General features: G+C 42.1%; 1 protein-coding gene and 1 long non-coding RNA gene across 2 annotated transcripts in view; one reads left to right on the plus strand and one right to left on the minus strand.

Annotated features, from left to right (window-relative positions):
* Positions 1-21,099, plus strand: part of LOC110162772 (carboxyl-terminal PDZ ligand of neuronal nitric oxide synthase protein-like) — a 193,626-nt gene that overhangs the window by 11,988 nt on the left and 160,539 nt on the right. The window lies entirely within an intron of this gene.
* LOC129412019 (uncharacterized) lies at positions 14,313-15,089 on the minus strand. The gene is made up of 3 exons (XR_008633542.1): positions 14,915-15,089; positions 14,778-14,840; positions 14,313-14,452 (listed from the first exon to the last, which is right to left on the minus strand). It is a non-coding gene; the product is annotated as an uncharacterized LOC129412019 (long non-coding RNA).

The raw sequence follows: 21,099 nt of genomic DNA on the forward strand, positions 1-21,099 counted from the left end.
AATAAATAAATACTAATACTATTACTAAAACATGGGTGAATGAAATTAAACACAACTCCAGGTCTATTTTTGAGGAGGTCACAGTATTATAGACATTATACACAGCTTAAAGCTCTTAAGAGTCTGTTTTGTGTTATATAGGACCTCCCTCTCTTTGTGCCACGTGTGTTACTTTGACACTCTGGATGTTGTCCAAACAAACAGTGTCTCCACTGAATCTGTATTCCACCACTGCCATAGAGCAGATGTATTATTAACATGAGCGTCTCATGAGAGGAGCAGACACAGCAATTAGAGCATCTGCTGGACACAGCCATCAATACTGCAACAAGTGTAGGAGCAGGCCTCTGTGTGCGTCCACATGTGGATGACACCTGTGTTTATGTGTGCACTGGTATGTCATTATCATATTCACAGCTTTGTCCCCCTTTGGCGTCTGGGCACACCACCTCAGCTCCTGTTCTACAGCGGACACATAAACAGTGTTATTTTGAGTCTAGTCTTTGTTCTCTTTTAGGAAGTGACACAAGAGGAAGTGGAAGGGATTCTAACAGGAAACAGGAAGTAAGAGGAGCTCAGACCAAACGGCAAGAAACCAGGCATCATTGTCTCTAGTCTAAACCAGGACTGAACCAGGACTGAACCAGGACTGAACCAGGACTGAACCAGGACCGAACCAGGACCGAACCAGGACCGAACCAGGACTACAGAGAACCTTAAATGCACTTTTCTAACTGCAGTTGTCTGGCTGCTGCTGTGGAGCTCACACACTGTTGGAGCGTGATCACTGCTGCTGCCCTCTGCTCCTCAGACTGAACATAATGAGTCCTAACGAGGGATTAACTCTGGACTGTTTCACTTACGATGAGGAAAAACAACATGGCCGCCCTCCCTCTGCCCACACTTCTCAGTGTGGACTTTAAAGGACTTTACACTTTTAATCCTCCCATTCACATCGACCTCCTGGACTCTTTCTGTTTAAGGCCATCAGACATCACAGGTGCTCTGGTCTTCATAAACACACCACTCACAGGGTGATTTGGTAGACTTTGTGTTTAGTAATGGTCTATCAGTTCAGATTTCAGTCTCTCAAATGTGAGTGCTCCTGGCGCTGTTTGCAATCTGCACACAAATCTATCTACACAACAATCACATCACAACAATCACACAATCACATCTGGATTTTTCACAGTGGTGCAGCCCCACAGGTGTGTGCTGCAGCGAAACACACATGTCAGTTTTTGATTATTTGAATAAGCTGTGGGTCATGTATAATGTGATCAGTGGCTGCAGCTGGAGGGACTGGAGACAGTACTGTAACTGTAAGCATGCAGTACTTGTGAAGGACAGGAACATGGATCTACTTTGGACGAGATGATCGGAAATACTGAGCTCATATCAACCACAGTGTACGACTCAATATTATTTAGTCTTAAAATGTCTTTCCCTGAAAATAAATGAGATAATCTTTTAATAAAAGTGGTGTGTGAAAAAATAAGCTCCAATTTCTTTCCCTGAAATGTGAACTGCTGTTAGACCATGCAACTCTGTACGAATATATTCAGTATAGGGCTTTTCTATGGAGAGGCCTGCACTAGAGCTGCAGGTGCTTTCATACATCTCTGCATACAGATTGGATCATTATCTCAACAACTTTTACATTAGAACATCTGCCTGATGAGTTCACAGTGATCTCCCTCTGTGGAAGAAAACACACACTGATCTCCCTCTGTGGAAGAAAACACACACTGATCTCCCTCTGTGGAAGAAAACACACACTGATCTCCCTCTGTAAATTAAGATAGTGACACATGAGTCTGGTCACCATTGGGTCTATTGTGTCTCAAGCATGAACCCAACGTGCTTATTTGTGACTCGTGAGTTTAATGTTTCACTGATTCTGTTGAAATCTGCCATGTTTAGGGTTAGGGTTTTGTTTTTCCCCCTCTTGTTATCTGCCATATTTGTTAATTTGGATGGACCATGAATGTTTCTGATTGGCTACTCCACCAGTGACCAGACTTACATCTTTGTAAAGTGTATGTTCTGGACCCCAGGATCAAAACAGAGCAGCATCACCACTGTAAAGTCAACAGTGGATTTGAACATGTTGACTTCATATCTTAGTAATATTTAGGAAATATTCATATAAAAATGTATGGAACTGCTAACATACATCACCTTTATTGTTATTGTTCTGAAAATGCTGTATTTGCCGAAAATGTATTTACATGTTTTATAAGTTTCACTTTCATTTTTGACTCCCTCTTTTTGCTCCCCGCACTAAGTCACTCTCCCTTCAGAGCACTACCACAACGCAATCAGTGTACATCCTGCTAATGAAACGACTGCACATCACATCAGGTTTGTCAAGTTGCTTTTGTATCTTGTTTTTATATATTTATGCTGAATTGTCTGAGCCTGGGTGATGTAGACTTGTGGGTGGAGCCTTGTACAGGCTCATACTGCCAACCATAAGAAGGGTTCAAATATGGCTTGTGAAAGATTGCTAGATTACTCAAACATGCATGGCTGACATCTAAAACCTCCTGAGGCATGTTCTGGATGAGGGAACAATGTTCTAACATGGTAGAAAGTGTTGTGTTTATTTTGCAGAATAGCTCCTCTTTAACACATAATACTGTAAGATAAGACACCTCTTAACTGTTGATGTAATGTGTCTTTTCCCCCTGAGCTGACCTGTGTGCACAACACTGATGGACACAAATGAGTGATAGTGAACGCTTGTGATGCTCTTGCTAATGCTAACATGTCCTGTATTTAAAGCACCCCCTCTTTATATTAGTGAAGACAGATTAGCGGCGCGCTGAGCTGTGAGGGCTGATTTCCTCCATAATTATGAGTAAGTCGGGCTATTGGGCCCCACCTGTTTATGAAGATGTAGTGCTCCTGCCAGAACAGCCGCCTAATGAGAACGAGTGCACCACAAGAGTTTATCTCCTCAACATCTCCTCAACATCTCCTCAACATCTCCTCAACATCTCCTCAACATCTCCTCAACATCTCCTCAACATCTCCTCAACATCTCCTCAACATCTCCTCATTTCATATCTGTGGACTTGATGTTCTTGTTTTCTCGTATTCATTCAAACGTTATTCTTGTTTTAGTACTTGATGCTCGATTATGGAAAAAAATCATCATCATGATTATTTACTGAACTGAACTGTACTGAACCGAGCCACAGCCCCATGACGTCATCACGCGGTGCTGTTTGTTTACATGTGGCAGCAGAGTGAACGCTTTAACCAAGAAAATAAATGCTGCCATATGCACTCCTCCGTGAGCTTCTAGAGATAAAAACAGCGTGGAGTGAGGACAGGAGGAGACAACGCTGCAAAACTTTTGTCTCTACAGTCCTTATTGAAGGTGAGCGTGGATTCACTGTGTGTTTTAGAGCGGACATTATCCACTATTTTTTTCACATGAGTAACATCAGGGCACACAGGTGCACACACTGGGCTCGTGTAGTGACGTCGAGCGTGTACATGAACAACATCTGGCCCACCTCCTCCAACGGGGCCAAAGTCCCAACTGTGTCATGCCTGGACATGATTTGATAGTGTTCACACTGGACAAACGTGCCACACTTTAGGGGCGGTCTGTGCTTGGGCACAGTTCTTAAGTCCTAGAGTGAGTGCACCCGAAAAAATGATTTCAACTCGATTATATGAGTTTGGAGATCGCTTGACACACAAATCGAAATCACAATCAAAATGTGATTAATTGCACAGCCTTAGGTTGACAGATGAATAAACTGATAGATCAGGGAGTCCTGCTGACTCCACGGTTTTGGAACTTGTTTTGAGTCACACTGGAGATGACGGTTAAAAAGCTGAAAGGCTCAGAACGCTGCAAGTGAGACAAGGTCACACAGACACAGTCTCACATTTTTCTGTCTCCCTCTGTCTCTCTCTCTCTCTCTGTGTTTCCATCGGTTTCTCTCTCTTTTTCTCTCTGTCTGTCTATTTCTCTCTCTCCCTTTCTCCCTGTATAAAGAGGGAATACAGTAAACCAAGCACAGCCCGATAAAGCTGCTCTCTCTGTCTCTGTCTCTGTGTAAATGACACATGTATGTGTCTGTGTAAATGACACATGTATGTGTCTGTGTAAATGACACATGTATGTGTCTGTGTAAATGACACATGTATGTGTCTGTGTAAATGACACATGTATGTGTCTGTGTAAATGACACACGTGTACTTGTCTCTGTGTGCATTCTCCTTCTCTGTATTCACTGTAAACAGAGTGAGGAGAGCCTGATAAACCTGCTGTGTGTGTGTGTGTGTGTGTGTGTGTGTGTGTGTGTGTGTGTGTGTGTGTGTGTGTGTGTGTGTGTGTGTGTGTGTGTGTGTGTGTGTGTGTGTGTTTTTGTGTGTGTGTGTGTTTTTGTGTGCGTCTATGGTGGGGCTGATATGACTAAATAAATGTAATGAAGCCAATAATGTAATGAGCTTTTACCAATAATGTAGAAAGTTATTACATTATCAACTAGTTATTATATTATTGGCTGGTTTAATAAAAAAAATAAATAAATAAATAAAACTTTAAAATGAAATAACTGTAACCACTAATGTAATAATTTCTTCTATATCACTTAATCAAGATTTATTTACGAAATTAAAAGTGTCACACTACTTTGGAATGTATTCCTATTGTCTCTTTCAAATAGCTGTTAAAAGTTAAAGGTTAAACGTCGCACTCTGTTTTTTTCTGTACGTAACTGTCACTGTCATCCAGCAGTCATAATGATTTATCTCTTCATATAGTGTCAGATTGTGTACCCCCCATCAGTTATCAGCACGCTTCCTTACATCTGTGGCAAATATGAAAAGGTCGTTATTGATGGTGTTTGCTTGAAAAACAAATATATTTTTCTTGTATCCTATATTTAATGGAAAAAGATTATGTAAAATGTTTATATATATTAGAGTTAATTATGTTAAATCTAGTAAATGGTCAGCTAACAATTAGCATTGTAGCATTAGCATTAAATCTTCTTAGTTTCAGAGCAATAATTGGATAGAGTTACTCTTTAGTATGCCATAGTCAAATTTTGGGCGCATTAATTAGAAATTAGATACTTTTTGATGCCGCTATTTCGACATCTTTTAGTTTCAGGACAATATTTTCATATTTTGTTGGTGGGAGGCCACCTGGGAGGAGGCAGGAGATGTTTGTGATAAATACAGTATATGGTTGTACTCAATATTTGGGTATTTCCATCTCCATGTTAGAGGAGACAGGGGCAGGTGAGACAGAGACGGGTGGTGGAGACGGGGGCGGGTGGTGGAGACAGAGGTGGGTGGTGGAGACGGGGGGCGGGTGGTGGAGACTGAGGTGGGTTTTTGGAGATGGGGGCGGGTGGGTGAGACGGGGGCGGGTGGGTGAGACGGGGGCGGGTGGTGGAGACGGGGGCGGGTGGTGGAGACTGGGGCGGGTGAGACGGGGGCAGGTGCAGAGTGTGTAGTCTTTCATGCACTGAGTCATGCGCTGTAGATCTTAGGAGTGCATGTGCGTGCACGTGTGTGTATGTCTGTGTGTGTGTGCGTGTGTGTGCCTGTGTGTGCATGTGTGTGCGGTGTGTGTGCGTGTGTGTTGTGTGTGCCTGTGTGTGTGTGCGTGTGTCTGTGCGCGTGTGTGTGTGCGCCTGTGTGTGCGTGCGTGCGCGCGCGTGTGTGTGTGCGTGCGTGTGTGCCTGTGCCTGTGTGTGTCTGTGTGTGCCTGTGTGTGTGTGTGCCTGTGTGTGTGTGCGTGCGTGCGTGCGTGTGTGTGTGTGTGAGCAGACATTTTGTAGAACCTGCCTGAGGTGTCTCCATTTACATTTAAATCATATTCTTAAATTATCCCCAAAACCCTTTAATGGATTTGTTCCATTATTAAGTAAGTCATGTTTTATTTACCACATGTTTTATAGAATGAATTCTAATGAAATCAAGTGAAGCTGACTCCTTCTCCCACGTGTGACCACGAGAGACTCGGTGTGCGCGAGACTGCGCGAGACTCGGTGTGCGCGAGACTCGGTGTGCGCGAGACTCGGTGTGTGCAGTGCTGGAGCTGCAGCTGAAATCCACTCGTGAGCTCATCCAGGGACGATCAGCTGTTCTGCTCATATCGTCACATCGTGGTTCTAAAGATCTAAATATTACACAAAACTGACTTGTGAGCTTTAAGCCATGTTGTAATGCTCTTACCTCCTCAAAAACACACCTGGAGTTGTTTGTGTAACCATTTATTCTTCGTCTGTCTACATCTTCAAAGCTCAAAATGCCATGTTCCACCTTGTGATGTCATGTAGTAGTAGTTTTCAAGTGAACAGCTCCTTTTGCCTTTAGTTCAGTAAGGATTGGAAATTCCTGGGCTGAAATGAGCTTAATGATTCTAGTGAAGGTGTATGGAGTTTAAAAAACACAGTGGAGCTCTTCCTGTATTATTACATTACATCACAAGGTGGGACAGAGTGTTCTGTTTTTGAGAGAAGAACTAAATATGCTTGATTGTTAAACATGTGTGAATGAAACTACTCCAGGTCTGTTTGTGATGAGGAAACTACATTATCATCATCATGAAATAGTGTGATGTGGGCCCTTTTAATACTGTGTGTTTTTGTGTGAAAATGAGGAAAAGCGAATCATTACTTCAGCTCAAAGAAAAGACATCAAAGAGTCCATATGCCCCCTGCTGGCAGCCGACTCACACTATTAAAAGGGGTATTATGCAAAAGCTTTTTTTTACCATCTTATGACATTGTTCCCTCATCAAAATCATGCCTGACAAGCTTTTCGATGCCATCTGTTTGAGTATTTCAGCAAGCGATCCTGGGCCCTATTCAAACTGTCCTTTGGGTTAGAATATGAGCCTGAACAAGGCTCCGCCCACAAGCCTACATCACCCACACAACTATTCCCCATAAATATACTAAAGAAGGACTCTGTCTCTGGCCAGCCCAGCCCATTGAAGACCTCCCCGTCCTCTATAGATGACGAGGTCTTCAGGCTGAAAGATGAACAAGAAACACAAGGTGGGAGGGAGGGGGTTGTTGTTGGGATAGGCCTGGATACATAGGGCTTCTGGGTAATTGACAGTGTGGTGGAGCTGAGCCGTGGTTGACTGGAGAGGAGCAGGAGCAGGTTGAGGCGTGCTCCTGCTCCTGAATCTCAGTCAATCATATTAACTTCAGCATGTGTTACAGTTTATACCTCATAGAAATAAAATAACATAATCCGGTATAGGAAGGTGGGCCATACTCAATAAAATAACAATACTCCAGTCGTATTTTTCCAGTCCGTCGCATCAGAAATGTGCCTGTAAATGGTTTTGGTATTGCACAAAACAACACGTACGGAGAGTACTGTACTGCATCACTTCTATGAGCTCTATATTCTGATGGTACAAAATTGCCATTTCTAACAGTTAGAGCGAGGAGCTTCTGGAGTGAGCATCAGCCTTTTAAATACATGACGTGACAGAGTTTGGTGTAAAAAGCCTCAGGAAGCACACATGCAGCTTTGTGACTGGAGTCCAGTTTGGGCTCTGGAGAAGGACACAGCAGAGTCAGACACGCATGAATGTGACTATAACTCCAGGGCTCTCAATTGTAAAACTTCATGTGGAATTCTTAGTAAAAGTATGTGTTTATATGGACAAAAGGCAATCTGCCACAAACTTCCACAAACTTTTCATCTCTCTGAGCAAATATCTCCTCCTGTCTGACCACTGAAAGCTCCCACGCACAAAGCTCTGAGTTCTGGGACTGGATTTATGATACAAAATTTGAAACTTCATTTTTGATTCTAGAAAATAGACTCATTACTCAATTCCGATACTGATATTGATACCACGATGATTTCTTTAGACAATAGAGTGTGAACATTAAAAGGTAGTACTTTCCGTGTCCTTATATGTGTGTAAACCCTCAGTGGTGCATGGGCATACACTAGTCAATTTGCTCTTATGCTTGTTCTTGCTCCAGATTCTTCTAGATATGTTTTTGAGGTGCTTGTATGTTATATTATATATATAAGTGGCCTACTCCAATTTAAACAGATTCATCAAAATGCTGTAAACTCTGAACTATGATTGAGGAGTTGTGAATCGAATCTCAGTGATCCCCAGAACACATATGGAGAAGTGTGTACATCCTCAGATACCTGCTGCATATAACAGTGCAGTCAGCTTTACATTTACACAGACTAGGAGAGGCATTCAACTGCACGGGGTAAGAAACAGCCAGGACATTAGACATGTGTTTGGACTTTACTCATTCATTTTAGATGAGCAGAGATGACAAACTGCAGCCTCTCCACTGTGGACCAGCACAGGTTGGACCAACTCAGTGGAGTTCAGCGAGTTTATTTGTGATGTGGAGAGCAAATAACATGTGAGTAAATGTTTGAAATGCTCACCATAAATGAGATGTGGCTTAATTATTTCCATGAAAAGTCTGGTTATGTGTATGGGAGTCATTTTTTAAATCCATTACAGCTGCAAAGTGTTAGCGCTAATGCTAAAGTACTAGATGCCCCTGAACGCCTCATGGCCTCTGTTCACACCTGTTCACACCTGTGAGGTTCTGAGCTGCTCTAGACTGGGACTGACCGGTTTTGGGCAAAGGCCATTTGAGTTTGGATGTTTAGTGCCCTCTCCGGATCCATTTGTGCACCTGAACTCAAAATAATGTATCCTAGTATTCTCTAATGTGCTCAGACAGTGAAGGCACTGACTGAACAAAGTATTCTCAGATGCCACACCCTCCTTCCGTCAGCTCGCTCATTCACTCTTTGATTCTATCTGAGGAGAATAACAGTCTGCCGAGACTCAACACTATTTGATTGGATTTAGTCTGTAGCATCTTTTAATTAGAAGTTACACACTTTGCAGTTACACACTTAATTTGATTTGCCAAGAAGATATTTTTAAACAAACTGCCATTCCTTTAAATCGGGGGTGTCAAACATACGTCTCGGGGGCCGGATCTGGCCCTCCAAGACCTTTTAATGTGGCCCTTGGTTGATTTTCTTCTAAAATACGTTAATTATATTTTCTGTTAAAATATTAGTAATTTTCTGTGGTGCTGAGCACAGCAGCGTCTCTGTACGTGGCCCCTCCCACCAGAGCAGCACAAATGAAGATTGTCCCTTTCCAAACGCTCTTAAAGGACGATCGTTTTGACTGTTGACCGTGACACCCTCATCAGAAAAATGTCCAACATGAGAAAAGTGGAGCCGAGTGCAGGATTTTACAACAAAAATTGACTTATTCCTATTTGCAAACAAGTTCATGTTAAAACTTTGTGTTGACATTGTATTTTTCTTAAAGTTTCAGGTTGTTCATAATATTTTGTAAAAGAAAGAGTTCGTCAATTAAAAAAGATTTCTGTAATAAATTTGTGTTTCTCTGCACAAATATTTGAACTTATTGTTATTTTTGGGGTTTATATACCATTAGTTTTCTGACCCGGCCCCTTTGGGATCAAAGTAGGTTGGATACGGCCCCCGGAACAAAATGAGTTTGACACTCCTGGTTTAAATGATCCTGCACTGCTCCCTTTTCTGGTGATGGGTACACTAGCTGCTGTCTTCATGGAGCCTAGTATTTATATTAAATGTATTACATTCTTCTGACTGTGCAGCCCTCAAGAGGGCTCCCTATGTACCCCAGCCCTATGTACCCCAGCCCTATGTACCCCAGCCCTATGTACCCCAGCCCTAAGTTAAGAATCACTGGTTTAGGACACAGACAGTTCTATACAAACCATTTCTAACTTTGATTTATAATATTTGTTAAACTTCAAATTGAGTTGGCAGTGCGCATTTGAAACCCACCCAGAACCATTGACATTTGAGAGAAGACTGAACTATGAACTGCTAAACTAATCAAGAATAACACGCTTTTATGATTTCAATTAATCCTTCAGACCAACTCTGTGTCTGTGTCAAAGCAACTGAGAAGACTCCTCAACAAAAAACACAGAAGTATTCAGGAAAAGGAGCTCTGCCTCAGAACCTCCAGAAGTCCTACCCTGAGCTGCAGATGCTGCACTAGCACTGACTCATGATAGGCTGGAGGTGCTGGGGTTTAGGGAGTGACACTACGGGTTTGTGTTTGGATAATCATCTTAAAAACCAAAACACCACAATTACTGCATATCCAGTAGTAGTTTGTAATTAAGAATAAATCAACATTAGAATTGTGATTAAAGGCAAAGCAGAATTGACCTTTGATGAGATGATGGTCTGAGACAGAGGTCGCCCTGTGGAGAGGAGATCTGTGGGCACACACTTATACAATACTCAACATAGACACAGTACTAGTTTACTCATGTATATGTGACAGAAAAGACAAGATGTGAGTGATAGAAATGAGTGACTGGGCATTGCCTTAGAGAAAGGAGCTTGGAGTAGAGCTGCTGCTCCACCTCATCAGCTAAGGCTGAGGCTTCTGGGCCTGCTCTGGCCCCTGGCTGTACCAGTGGGAAGAGGCCCCAGGAAAGACATAGCACATGCTGGAGGGGCCTAACCCCAGACCCCCATGAGCAGGAGATCACAGCTCCAGGGTGTGTGAGTCTTGATTTAAAGGCACACCTTGTAACTTTTCTAGTGGTGGTGGAGCGCCATAGAGGTGATGTAATAAAAAGACCTACTGAAGAACATTTCAGGCAAAGCTTTGAACTTCACTTCATACAAAGCTGTACAGTAGTTAGTTGCAGGATAAATAACAGAACAGATAGTCCCTACACTGGTTTTGGTTAATATTAAGTATCAGCACATACTTAAAGCTTAAGTATCGATATCAGTATCAGAGCTGGAAAAGCTGGATGGACGGTGCATTCTTAATGAGCAGGTGTCAGACCCTTACACCTGGAAAACTGAAGGGAAGATTCAGGAGGTGGTGGGTGTATCCACAGTTCAAAGAGAATGAACTGAGCTGATCCTGGACTGGAAGATAAGAAGGACTGAGCTGGCGGGGAGTGCCCACAGTACAGCACAGCAGTGCACTTTGTTTAACATGAGCCTTGTTTGCACTAAAATGACTAGGAACAGTCCTTTGCAAACACCACATACACAGTGAAGTCTCAAAAGCAGATCATGTTGAGTTCCACTTTAAAGCTCAGTCTGCAGTTTGCTTTGGTCAGACAGTCCGCGACCATAAAAGGACTTCCTGTGGTCATTTGTCAGACGTCTCGGTCGTACAAAAGCTTCTCCTGAGGCCTGGCTATGCTCCATGTCTCCTGTCAGAGCAGGACCAGAGGACACTGACGTACTCTTAGTACTCACAGTATACACAGTATACACAGTACACACAGGACCAGAGGACACTGAGGTACTCTTAGTACTCACAGTATACACAGTATACACAGTACACACAGGACCAGAGGACACTGAGGTACTCTTAGTACTCACAGTTTACACAGTACACACAGGACCAGAGGACACTGAGGTACTCTTAGTACTCAGTTTACACAGGACCAGGGGAGACTGTGGTACACAGTACACAAAGTACACATAGTACACACAGTCTAGAGGTCTTGCTGAGAGCTCCAGATGACCCACATTACTTTGATTGAGGGCAATTTGGAGTAAGTGCAGCCCACTAAAGGCACTGGGCTGTGGGGATGGTGGCGGGGCGTACACACCAGAGCGTGGAGCTATGCACAGGCCCAGTGCTGATGAGAGGCCAGAGGAGCTGTGAGGAGCTTTAAGGGGACTTTATTATTATTATTATGACGCCATTTTCACTTTTCAGAACAGTTTTTGACAGAAGCAGTGTGTCCATCCAGACTGATAATGAAGTCTTTGGCTGAAAGCTATTGATTTTTCTTGTGTTTTTGCTCCAAGTATCCTTCACTGAGGACAGGAAATGTGTAAAGGATCACAATCATAATTCAGCTGAGGAGCTGGTGTTAAAAGCGGTTACAGAACATTCTGCCAGTGATATCAAAGACTTATTGTTCTTGCGTCTGCTGTAGTTATAACATAAAGATCCACAGGTGTCATAGATTGTAATTTCCACCTTTTAAATCACAATATATATCTAAAGCAACTAAATAAAAGGAACAGGCCTGCTGCGCTGGAAAACTGCGGTGCCGAATCACTCCAACTCTGAGTGATCAAATGGTGAGAGGAAACAAATATAAAATGGGTAAAAGCTCTGAAAAGTCCATTTTGCAAAAGAGGTCTGCTAGCAGCTGTTGTGTTTGTTCTCTGGACAGTGTTGGTGCTCAGCAGTGAATACATGCACATGACATGTTCAGAAGATAAATTTTGATGAACTCTTAAGAATACAAAGTTCAGCTTCTTCTCTATCAGGAGAAATAAACTAAAGGAAAATGTTTTTTTCACAATCGCTTCAAAGGATGTGAGTGTTTCAACTGAAAGGGCTTTAAAACATAACATTAATATTAATTTATAATAAGTATAAGATTATTGTTTGTGGAGCATATCCCAAACAAATTCTGAGAAGGTTTTGTGGATGTGAATCTCCTATCGAGTTCTGTAGAGCCCTGCCCTCCATCTCAGATGATCACGCCATCAAATTCTAGAACCTCTGATGGACCATGGATAAGAATAAATATAATAAAAATTACATTTTCAAAGTATTCTTCCCATTGCTGTATGTGGATTATATAATTAGAAATAATCTGTTGTAATTGAGTTCTGTTCATAATATTTAGTCAAATGAGCAGTGAAACCTGTGCACGTCACTCAGTGGAGATCGAGGAACTGTACTGCCTAATGCTTGTGCTAGTTCTGTGTGCTGTACAGGGCCATGTCTGTCCAGAGTGCATGTGGGGCAGTAATGCATTACTTAGTCATTGATGTAATCAGATTACTTTTAGGTAACACAATAATCTAATGGGTTATATTTGCAAAACTTGTCATTAAATAATATTTCCTTGGTCCAGTAACTTGCACTTGTAATGTATTCTATTACATGGGCCAATCAGAGTACTGCACTGTGAATACTCTGAATACTGCATTTTATAATGTAATAAAACATGACAGATAATTACAAACTAGGGATTTCCCCAGAATTCTCCCCACACTCCGTTCACGTGTGTCATCTCCAGCAGCAGCAGCAGCAGCACAGACCGCAGCTCCTCCCACACTCCTGTGCTTAAACATTCAACGGAAAATCAAAAGTAACTGAAAGATAAAACCCACCTCTGTTCAGATATTTCAGCTGTGAGGTTCCATGGAGCTGTTTAGTCACTGCATCTGTGGAGAACACTGCATTAACTGTTTCCCTTCTGGGCCAAAATAAATGACAACAGCTTGAAAACCAACACTTCATGACATCACAAGGTGAAACAGAGCAATATTCAGCTTCGGAGATGTAGACCAACTAATAATAAAGGCTTACTCAAACGTGTGAATGGAACAAAACACAACTGCAGGTGTGTTTTGGAGGAGGTATGGCATAAAAGCTCACAAGAATCCATCGAGTGTAATGTAGGAGCTCTGAAAGGCCGTGGCTGTGCCGTGGCTCTTCTCTGGCTCTCTCAGAAGAGCTTGTGGTCAGGCTGTTGTTGAACCTGTCAGAGCTCCATCGATCCTCTTGTTGTCCAGTCAATAAACTGTTAGCAGCTGTTTCCTGGTGACAGCTCCTGTAGAGTCTAGACTGTGTGAGGGCTTCTGACCACTGTCCTCAGGTCAGCCTTTCACTGATGGACGGATGGACCACAGAGCACACAAAATAATAGGTCTGTAGTACTGTACTGTACTAATAAAACTCTTGGTAGACTTAAGACATGTGCTGCCCATTGATTGGTCGACTAAAAAGGGGACGTGGTATCTCTGTATCTGACCAATATGTTTTTTTTTTCATGACTGATAAGGTAAAGATTGTTTAGAATCCAGAGAAACCGGTGGCCGATGAGCTCTGCCCATATTTTTGGGCCAGTATGCAGAGCTCATTTTGATTGCTTTCCTCAAATTATGCAATTTAAATAAATTACAAACTCCCCCAGAGACATTTTTTACCTTTAAGAGAGTGCTCAGTGTCTCTTTGTCCAGTCTGTCTCTATTCAAGGTTGAATGATCAGAAGATTCTAAGTAAGGCTACTGGAGGGCAGGGGCAGTAAATTGAGGCATGGGATTAGTGGAAAATGAAAGTGTATTATACAGGAAGTAAGTGAGACAACAAAATATATAACAGCTGCAGCAACAAAAATCAAAAAACTCAGTTAAATGTCCTTGTGAACTGGGTCTGGTTGCCCAGGGTGTAAACAGAGTCCAACTACTTTAAAGTCCAGTATTATTATTTGAGGTTGTAAGATGTCCATAAAGCGCGGTTGATTGAATAGTTATGTAGTGGAGGTAGCTGGAGTAGGTGGGAGAGCGAGGATAGGCGATTAGCCTCCTACCAGACCGAAGCTCTCAAAGGACAGTTCCTAGCTCGCCATCAATTTGAACCCAAGTTTGGGCACCTGGCCTGTGTGCACATTAACAAAAGGCCTCTTAGAACATATTTTCAGTTAGCGTTAGCATTGACATTAACATTACAAGAATTCATAAGTGAATCAGTTACAAGATTACAACTAATCATGTGGAGCACATGTTAGCATTAGCATGCTAGCTGTTAGCATGCTCATGCTAAGCTAACATGGACATATGCTACATAAAGCAAGACATACGGCCCTGACAAAATGGCTGACCTTAGCATTAGCATGCTAGCTCTAGCATTAGCACTAGCATACAAAGCCACAAGAACAAAAGCCATTAAATACATCAATAAATAGGGTTCACTTCTAACTTACCAGTTCAGCAGTGTTTTGGTGTATTGAAAGCACACGTGACAATGTTGCATACCGGGTTTGGTTCTAAAAGATGTGAATGGTGAAATTAAAAAATGGGAACATGAGAATTTGAAATGAAACAGTGTATATGTACTGACCTTCAAGCTCTGTCCCCTGGCTCCTCTCCCACACAACTGAGGAGAGAGAAGTCAGGGGACCTTATATACTCTGATTGGGGATGTGTGATTGGATAAATGGTGAAATGGGCGGTGTGATGGGTGGTGACAAATCATGTGGAGAGGGGAAAACCTGGGTTGGATCTGGATAAGGGAATTGAACTTTACCCTGGTTACACTAAGACCAAGATCGATGAGCTACCGGCCAATTAATCAATTAAATGACTAAAGGCCTTCAGCATTAGAAAATAAAAGAAGAAGACAGATCTGAACAGGTTTCATGTTGATTTTGAAAAAGTATGAATTAAAATAAGTTCAAATGCAATCCTGAGTGGGTCACAGCCTTAAGTAAAATGGTGATTTTCATTTGAGTGATGGTCTTCATTTCAGAGTAGGACTTTCTTCTCCACTCTCTGCTGTATTGTCCCGTGCATTTGAGAACCAGAGATCGTCACTCACCTTTATTAAAGCCGTGGGCCTCTGATTGGCTCTCAGCAGGACTCCTCCAGGAAGCATGGGGCTGTGCTCATCTGTAGTCCTGTGGGGAGGGTTAAGTTAGACTTTTTATACTCTGGCTTTGGACTCTTTTCTGTTTTATAAAATCACAAAAGAAAGCTTAATGCTAATAGGTAAAAAAAAAATCACACACTAGTTGTTCACTGTAAGGAGTATCTCTTCTCCAATGGGCTGTATCGGATCATGTTAAGAATGTGAAAAACAGAATTAGTTCATTTAAACCAGTTTGCCATGGTCCAGAGTTCTTTTTCTCTTCCCTTATGCATTCTGAACATCCTAATTATTCACCACAACGAGTTTAATGTAGAGTCTTTAAGATGACAGAATGAATGGTCTTTTGCAGGGATTACAGACAATAAACACGATAAAGAAAGTCCTTTAACAAAATGTGGGCTGCTTTACTCATGGCAGGCAGCAGTTGTAGTGATTGGATTGATTGCAGGTTTTAATTATTTGTGCTGAGACTTTGTAATCAACAAGCTCCAACAGCTCTGCTCCCACTGTGATCCATACAGCCCCCCCCCCCAGGATTACAGGACGTATAGGACTACATTCATACCATATATTTTTGTGTGCAGGTAGTTGTGCATCTGTGTAGATCAATTTAGAATGAGTCGGTGTACTTTCAGTGTGTTCAATAGAGGCTAAATATAAGATGAGATCGTTCTGTCTGTTCATTGTTTTTTTCATGAAGGTTGGTGAGTGAAAACTCTATTGAACTGTGATAGTGACACTCTGATTCCTCTACTGCTGGAGGATTCATCTATGATCACATTCAGTATTTTGGTGAGACTTTTTCATTTCAACAGTGTAATGTGACTACTTAAAGAAGATAAGACGAGTGTGTCTGCTCTACAGTTATCATTTTTAACCCTCACGAATCATTATTTTATAACATTTTAAAACACAGAATTGATCTAAAAGGAAAAAAAAGAAAAAAGTTGGCTTCTGTTTTAGAAAACTTTCGTGCCCAATGGGAGCTGACGTTGGCGTAATTGTGATCACAAGACTCGTATCCTATGGAATGCTGCACATCACAATAGTGAGCAGCAGATTTTTTAAATTCATACCAAAATGACTACATGACACTGCCAAATCATATGTGGATCACAGTTAAGAACATAAAACTGGAAAAGGAAGTGCTGAAAATAGGGGGAGATCAGCAAAATGGCATCTTGAAAATAAGCAATTAAAGATTGCTCAAACATTTACAAATCACTCCAAATCCAAATTCAGAGGGTTAGTGAGAAAAGGAAGCTCCGAAATGTTGATACTGTAGGTCTGTTTTAAAAGTATGTATTATTATTGTATTATCATCCCAATATATGAAATATTTTGGCAGTCTTAATGTGAGTTCAAATACTCCCCGAAATGTAAATGCACTGTCAACTATGATTTAAAATGTGATTTAGACTTTGACTTGTGTATGGAGTATAGTACACTGACTGTAGTCCTGTATCTCTCACTCTTTGAGTCTCTCTATTCACCTCATTCTGGCTCGTCCACTTTTGTCTCCAAATGCTCCTAAACTGTGCTTTTTGTGGTGCACACAGCACACATAGACAGAGGTAAAGCCATCTCTGACCCTGGGTATTTGATTTTAAAAAGGCCTACACTTTGGTGCATTCATCTCTTGATCTCTTAACAGCTCAGCTCTTTGTGAACGTGAAGCCCGACCCAGTCTGAGTGAGTGACTGACCGTGCTGAGTTTTAGTGCCAGAATAAGCACGCCTGATTATATCCACCTGAAAACACATCCAGTGTGGGGCCTTGACAGAGTCTCAAAGTCAAAGTGTTGTACCTAATAATAAATCCACATCCAGTCACAGTGTGATGTGTGGGCCCCAGCCCCTCCCACCGATCCACAGTCCCATTTTCTCAGTGTGAGGACAGAGACCATGAGACACCTTGAAATTCACCTGATGCTTTTACATACAAGTGAACAAGGTAACAATCTGTGATCACGTTTACCTCAGCTCCCATTGAGCCACACAGTTCTCTAACACAGGAGTTGGTGCTCTTGTTTCTTTACTGAAGTCGTTTAGATGACTATTGTGATTTTAAAATATCCAAATGATAACATCATGATCCACAGGCACACACAATTAAGATGTCTAATTTAAACCTGCGTATATACATTTGGTAATCAATTTTTGTCAAACCCCATGGAGCAATGTCAAAGTGATGCTCAAATATTCTCAAATGGCTCTTACTGGAGCAAGAAGTGTGCACACAGTCAGTGTGTGTGTGGACCTTTGCCATACTGCTCAGGTGGGTGTGTTTTGCCTCTGAAACATTCTCTGGACTCTCCTGAAATGGCCCATGACTACATCAGCTGACAATGTGAATCAGTTAACTCAAATGGGAGTTTTTTTCCAAGATGCACTTGGCTCCCTCAGGGCACACTGTTTATCTGCACACTGGTTTAAAATCAATATTATCATGTGCAAAGTTGTATAAAAAGCCCTCAAACTGCATAGGCTCTTAAATATACTGAATTGTATCATTGTGTTTCACACAAAACTAACTCTTGTGACCTTTAAGTCATGTTCTAAATAATGTATAATCAAAAACAGCTGGAGTTGTGTTTTGTTTCATTCACATGAGTAACTCTTTAGTATGAGTCTGTCTACATCTCTAGAGCTCCAAACACTCTGTTCCACCGCGTCATGTGGAACTGTAGTTTTCAAGTGAACAGCTCCTTTTACCTTTTAGTTCAGTAGAGATCGGCAATTCCAAGGGCTGAAACCATCCAAATGATTCTAGTGAAGGTATGTGGAGTTAAAAAACACAATGGAGCACTTCCTGTATCACCACATGATATCACAAGGAAGAAGAACTCGTGCTAAATGTGCAGGTTTGTGTGTTAAACATGTGTGAATGAAACAAAACACAACTCCAGGTGTGTGTGTGATGAGGAAACCACATTAGAACATCATTCAGAAAAGAGTCTAATATGAGTTCGTTAAACTAAAGTGTGGAAGTGGGTGTAATGAGCTGGTGTGCAGGCAGAGGACCTTCAGGACACAGCCCACACACAAAGTTTACACACAAAGTTTATACACAAAGTTTACACACAAACACTACTTTAATGTGTTCAGGTGCAGGCCTCCACAGTCACAGGCTGTGACAGGCTCTGTGCGGCAGAGTGGTTAGCCCCAACCCGGGCTATTGATCCCTGTTTCAGCCAGTGTGTCTGCGTAAAGTTTTAATGGTCTCTCTTATTTTACTCGCTTCTCTCCCTCCCTCGTTTCTTCCATCCTGTGCAGTGCATGGAGAGGTGGAGGTGTAGAGGAGTGGAGGAGGAGAAGGAGAAGAGTAAAGGAGTGGAGAAGTGGGGGAGGGGTGGATTGGAGTAGCGAATAGTGGATGTGTAGAAGTGTGGAGAAGCAGAGGAGGAATGGAGGGGTGGAAGGATGGAGGAGGAAGGATGGAGGAGTGACAGTATGAGCTGTACCTGTAGATGTCCTCATCCTTTGACAGTGACGAGGGGAGCCCTGGTGAGAGCCAATACATGTCCTCAGACTGCTCCATGAAGGCACCAATCACCACGATGTTTGGCTCAGGACTTCACTGACATCAGCACTGCAGAGTCCCCTCTGGTCTGACCTGAGCAAAGTCAGGTCAGAGCCTCAGGTGGAGTTCGCTGTTACTGTCAGATGGTAAATTTGTTGACCTGGTTTATGGTTCATGTCTCTGTATTTATTGGACCTTTTAAACTTAGACTTAGACAAACCTTATTGATCCACAAGGGAAATTACTTGGACACAGTAGCTCAGTGGTGTCTGGTCAATAGAGGGCGCTAGTGCGCCGCACGCCCTAACTTGACCTAGATAAAAAATGTATAAAGTTGTTATTTTGTATTAGGCTATATGTTTAATATTTTGTTTCAAATTGAATGTGTATAGACATATTGTTTTCATGTTAAATGTGCTCATATCACTTTATTTGATTAATGTGTTTGCCCATTTATTTCGCTCTGGCCCAGTGAACTCAAAGCCCAAACACATTAATCAAATAAAGTGAGTTCTATGGAAGAGCCTGAGGTTTTGAGAAAATCTGATATCAGTACGTTGCTTCTGCCCATGACTTTACATTACAGCCCTGGAGTATGTCTTGGGGCACAGTGTGCTGGTGAAATCAAATCAAGTGATAGGTCTTCATAAACATTATCACACACCTGACCTATTGTGATTCAGCTGCTCATTCTATCCTGCCCCAACTCTCCTCTGGCACCATCTTACTGCTATAGGCTAATGAATGAATAACAACAGAGCTGTGTGCAGTACAGTTATGGTGAATTCAACTTCAAGTCAAAATGCAAATGAGCGGGCGGGACCCAAGGTACTCGCTGCTGGCGCCGGGACCCAAGGCCCTCGTTGCCGGGGCACACAAGTAGAAAAAATAGCAAGAGACTCAAATAAGGCATAATTATATAAATGTATATGTACAAGTAATCAAAATAAAGAAATAAAAATATATCTCAGCTTAAAAAGGTAGAGGTTTTCACGGCATTTTCAGGAGCTACTGGGACCTGCTGTCCCTCTGTCAGGTGCTCAGGTCACAGTGAGGTCACACTATGCCCATTTTTTAGATTAGTTGCACAAGCCTAATTCTACAACTTTGGTCAGTGAATAAATTGAAACATTTAAACACAAATAATGATTTTCAGTGCAAAATGAACTCCAATCAAATTTTCCACATTTGGAATAATCACTGGTGTAGGGGCAACTGCTGAAGCCTGACAGTTGGAGGCTCAGGTTGTAACGCAGGGTAGTATTGTCCATTCCAGTCTGGTCCAGTCTAGTCCAGTTTATGCATCTGATGTAGGAATTGAATCTCTAAAGCAAAGGCCAAGATAACGAGGGCTGAGCTGGCAGTGTGGGTCTGGTACAGCATGGAAATGCACTTTCTCCAGTTACAATGATATCGTGTCCTTCTGCTAAGAGCTCAGCAGTTCTTAAGATGCCAGACAATGTTTGTGGTAATTTTGAATAGCGGTAAATGGACCAAACATTTGTCTTGTGTGACCTTGTAAACGTCTCAAGGGTCGTCTCCATGGCAACAGCTGAGCAGACACATACGCACAGAGTTTTATTCTGGCCATTAAAAGTTTGCGACGATGCCCTCCCTTTGTTAAAGCAGTCTGGTTAATCTGCTCTCTCCATAGACCTGCAGCCTATTGTGTTTTTCACTGTGTTTTTTGGTTGTCAGAAAAATAAAGGACATTTCTCTTTTGTCATTTTGGATACAGCCCTCTTCACTTGGCCCAGTTTATGAGGTTCTGAGCCAGCAGTGTGTCGCCTTTTACACAACCGCTGCAAATTACAAACTCTGCTAACCCAATTACTCTCATGTATCTGAGCCCCAGTACTTGTGTATTGTATAACGGTTCTTGGGGGCAAAATAAGTTCACTGTGTGCTGTCTGACTCTGCATCTAGTGTTTTATTATTTGAGAATCAGGAAGTGTGTGTTAGCACACTAGTTGTTGTTTGTTTATTTGGATCTATAGTAACTGTTGCCTTGATGATGGTTATTCCTCCTGGGGTCGGTTGTTAGCTTGACCGTGACATCAAACTGTGCTGTGGGGCGTCGGTTATGAAGCTTCTGTGCACATGAGACAAGGACGGGAGTGTGGTACACAGCTCTC

This window comes from Boleophthalmus pectinirostris, unplaced genomic scaffold (assembly GCF_026225935.1).
Source record: "Boleophthalmus pectinirostris isolate CB_2022bp ecotype Guang Dong unplaced genomic scaffold, ASM2622593v1 HiC_scaffold_7, whole genome shotgun sequence".
Lineage (NCBI taxonomy): Eukaryota > Metazoa > Chordata > Actinopteri > Gobiiformes > Gobiidae > Boleophthalmus > Boleophthalmus pectinirostris.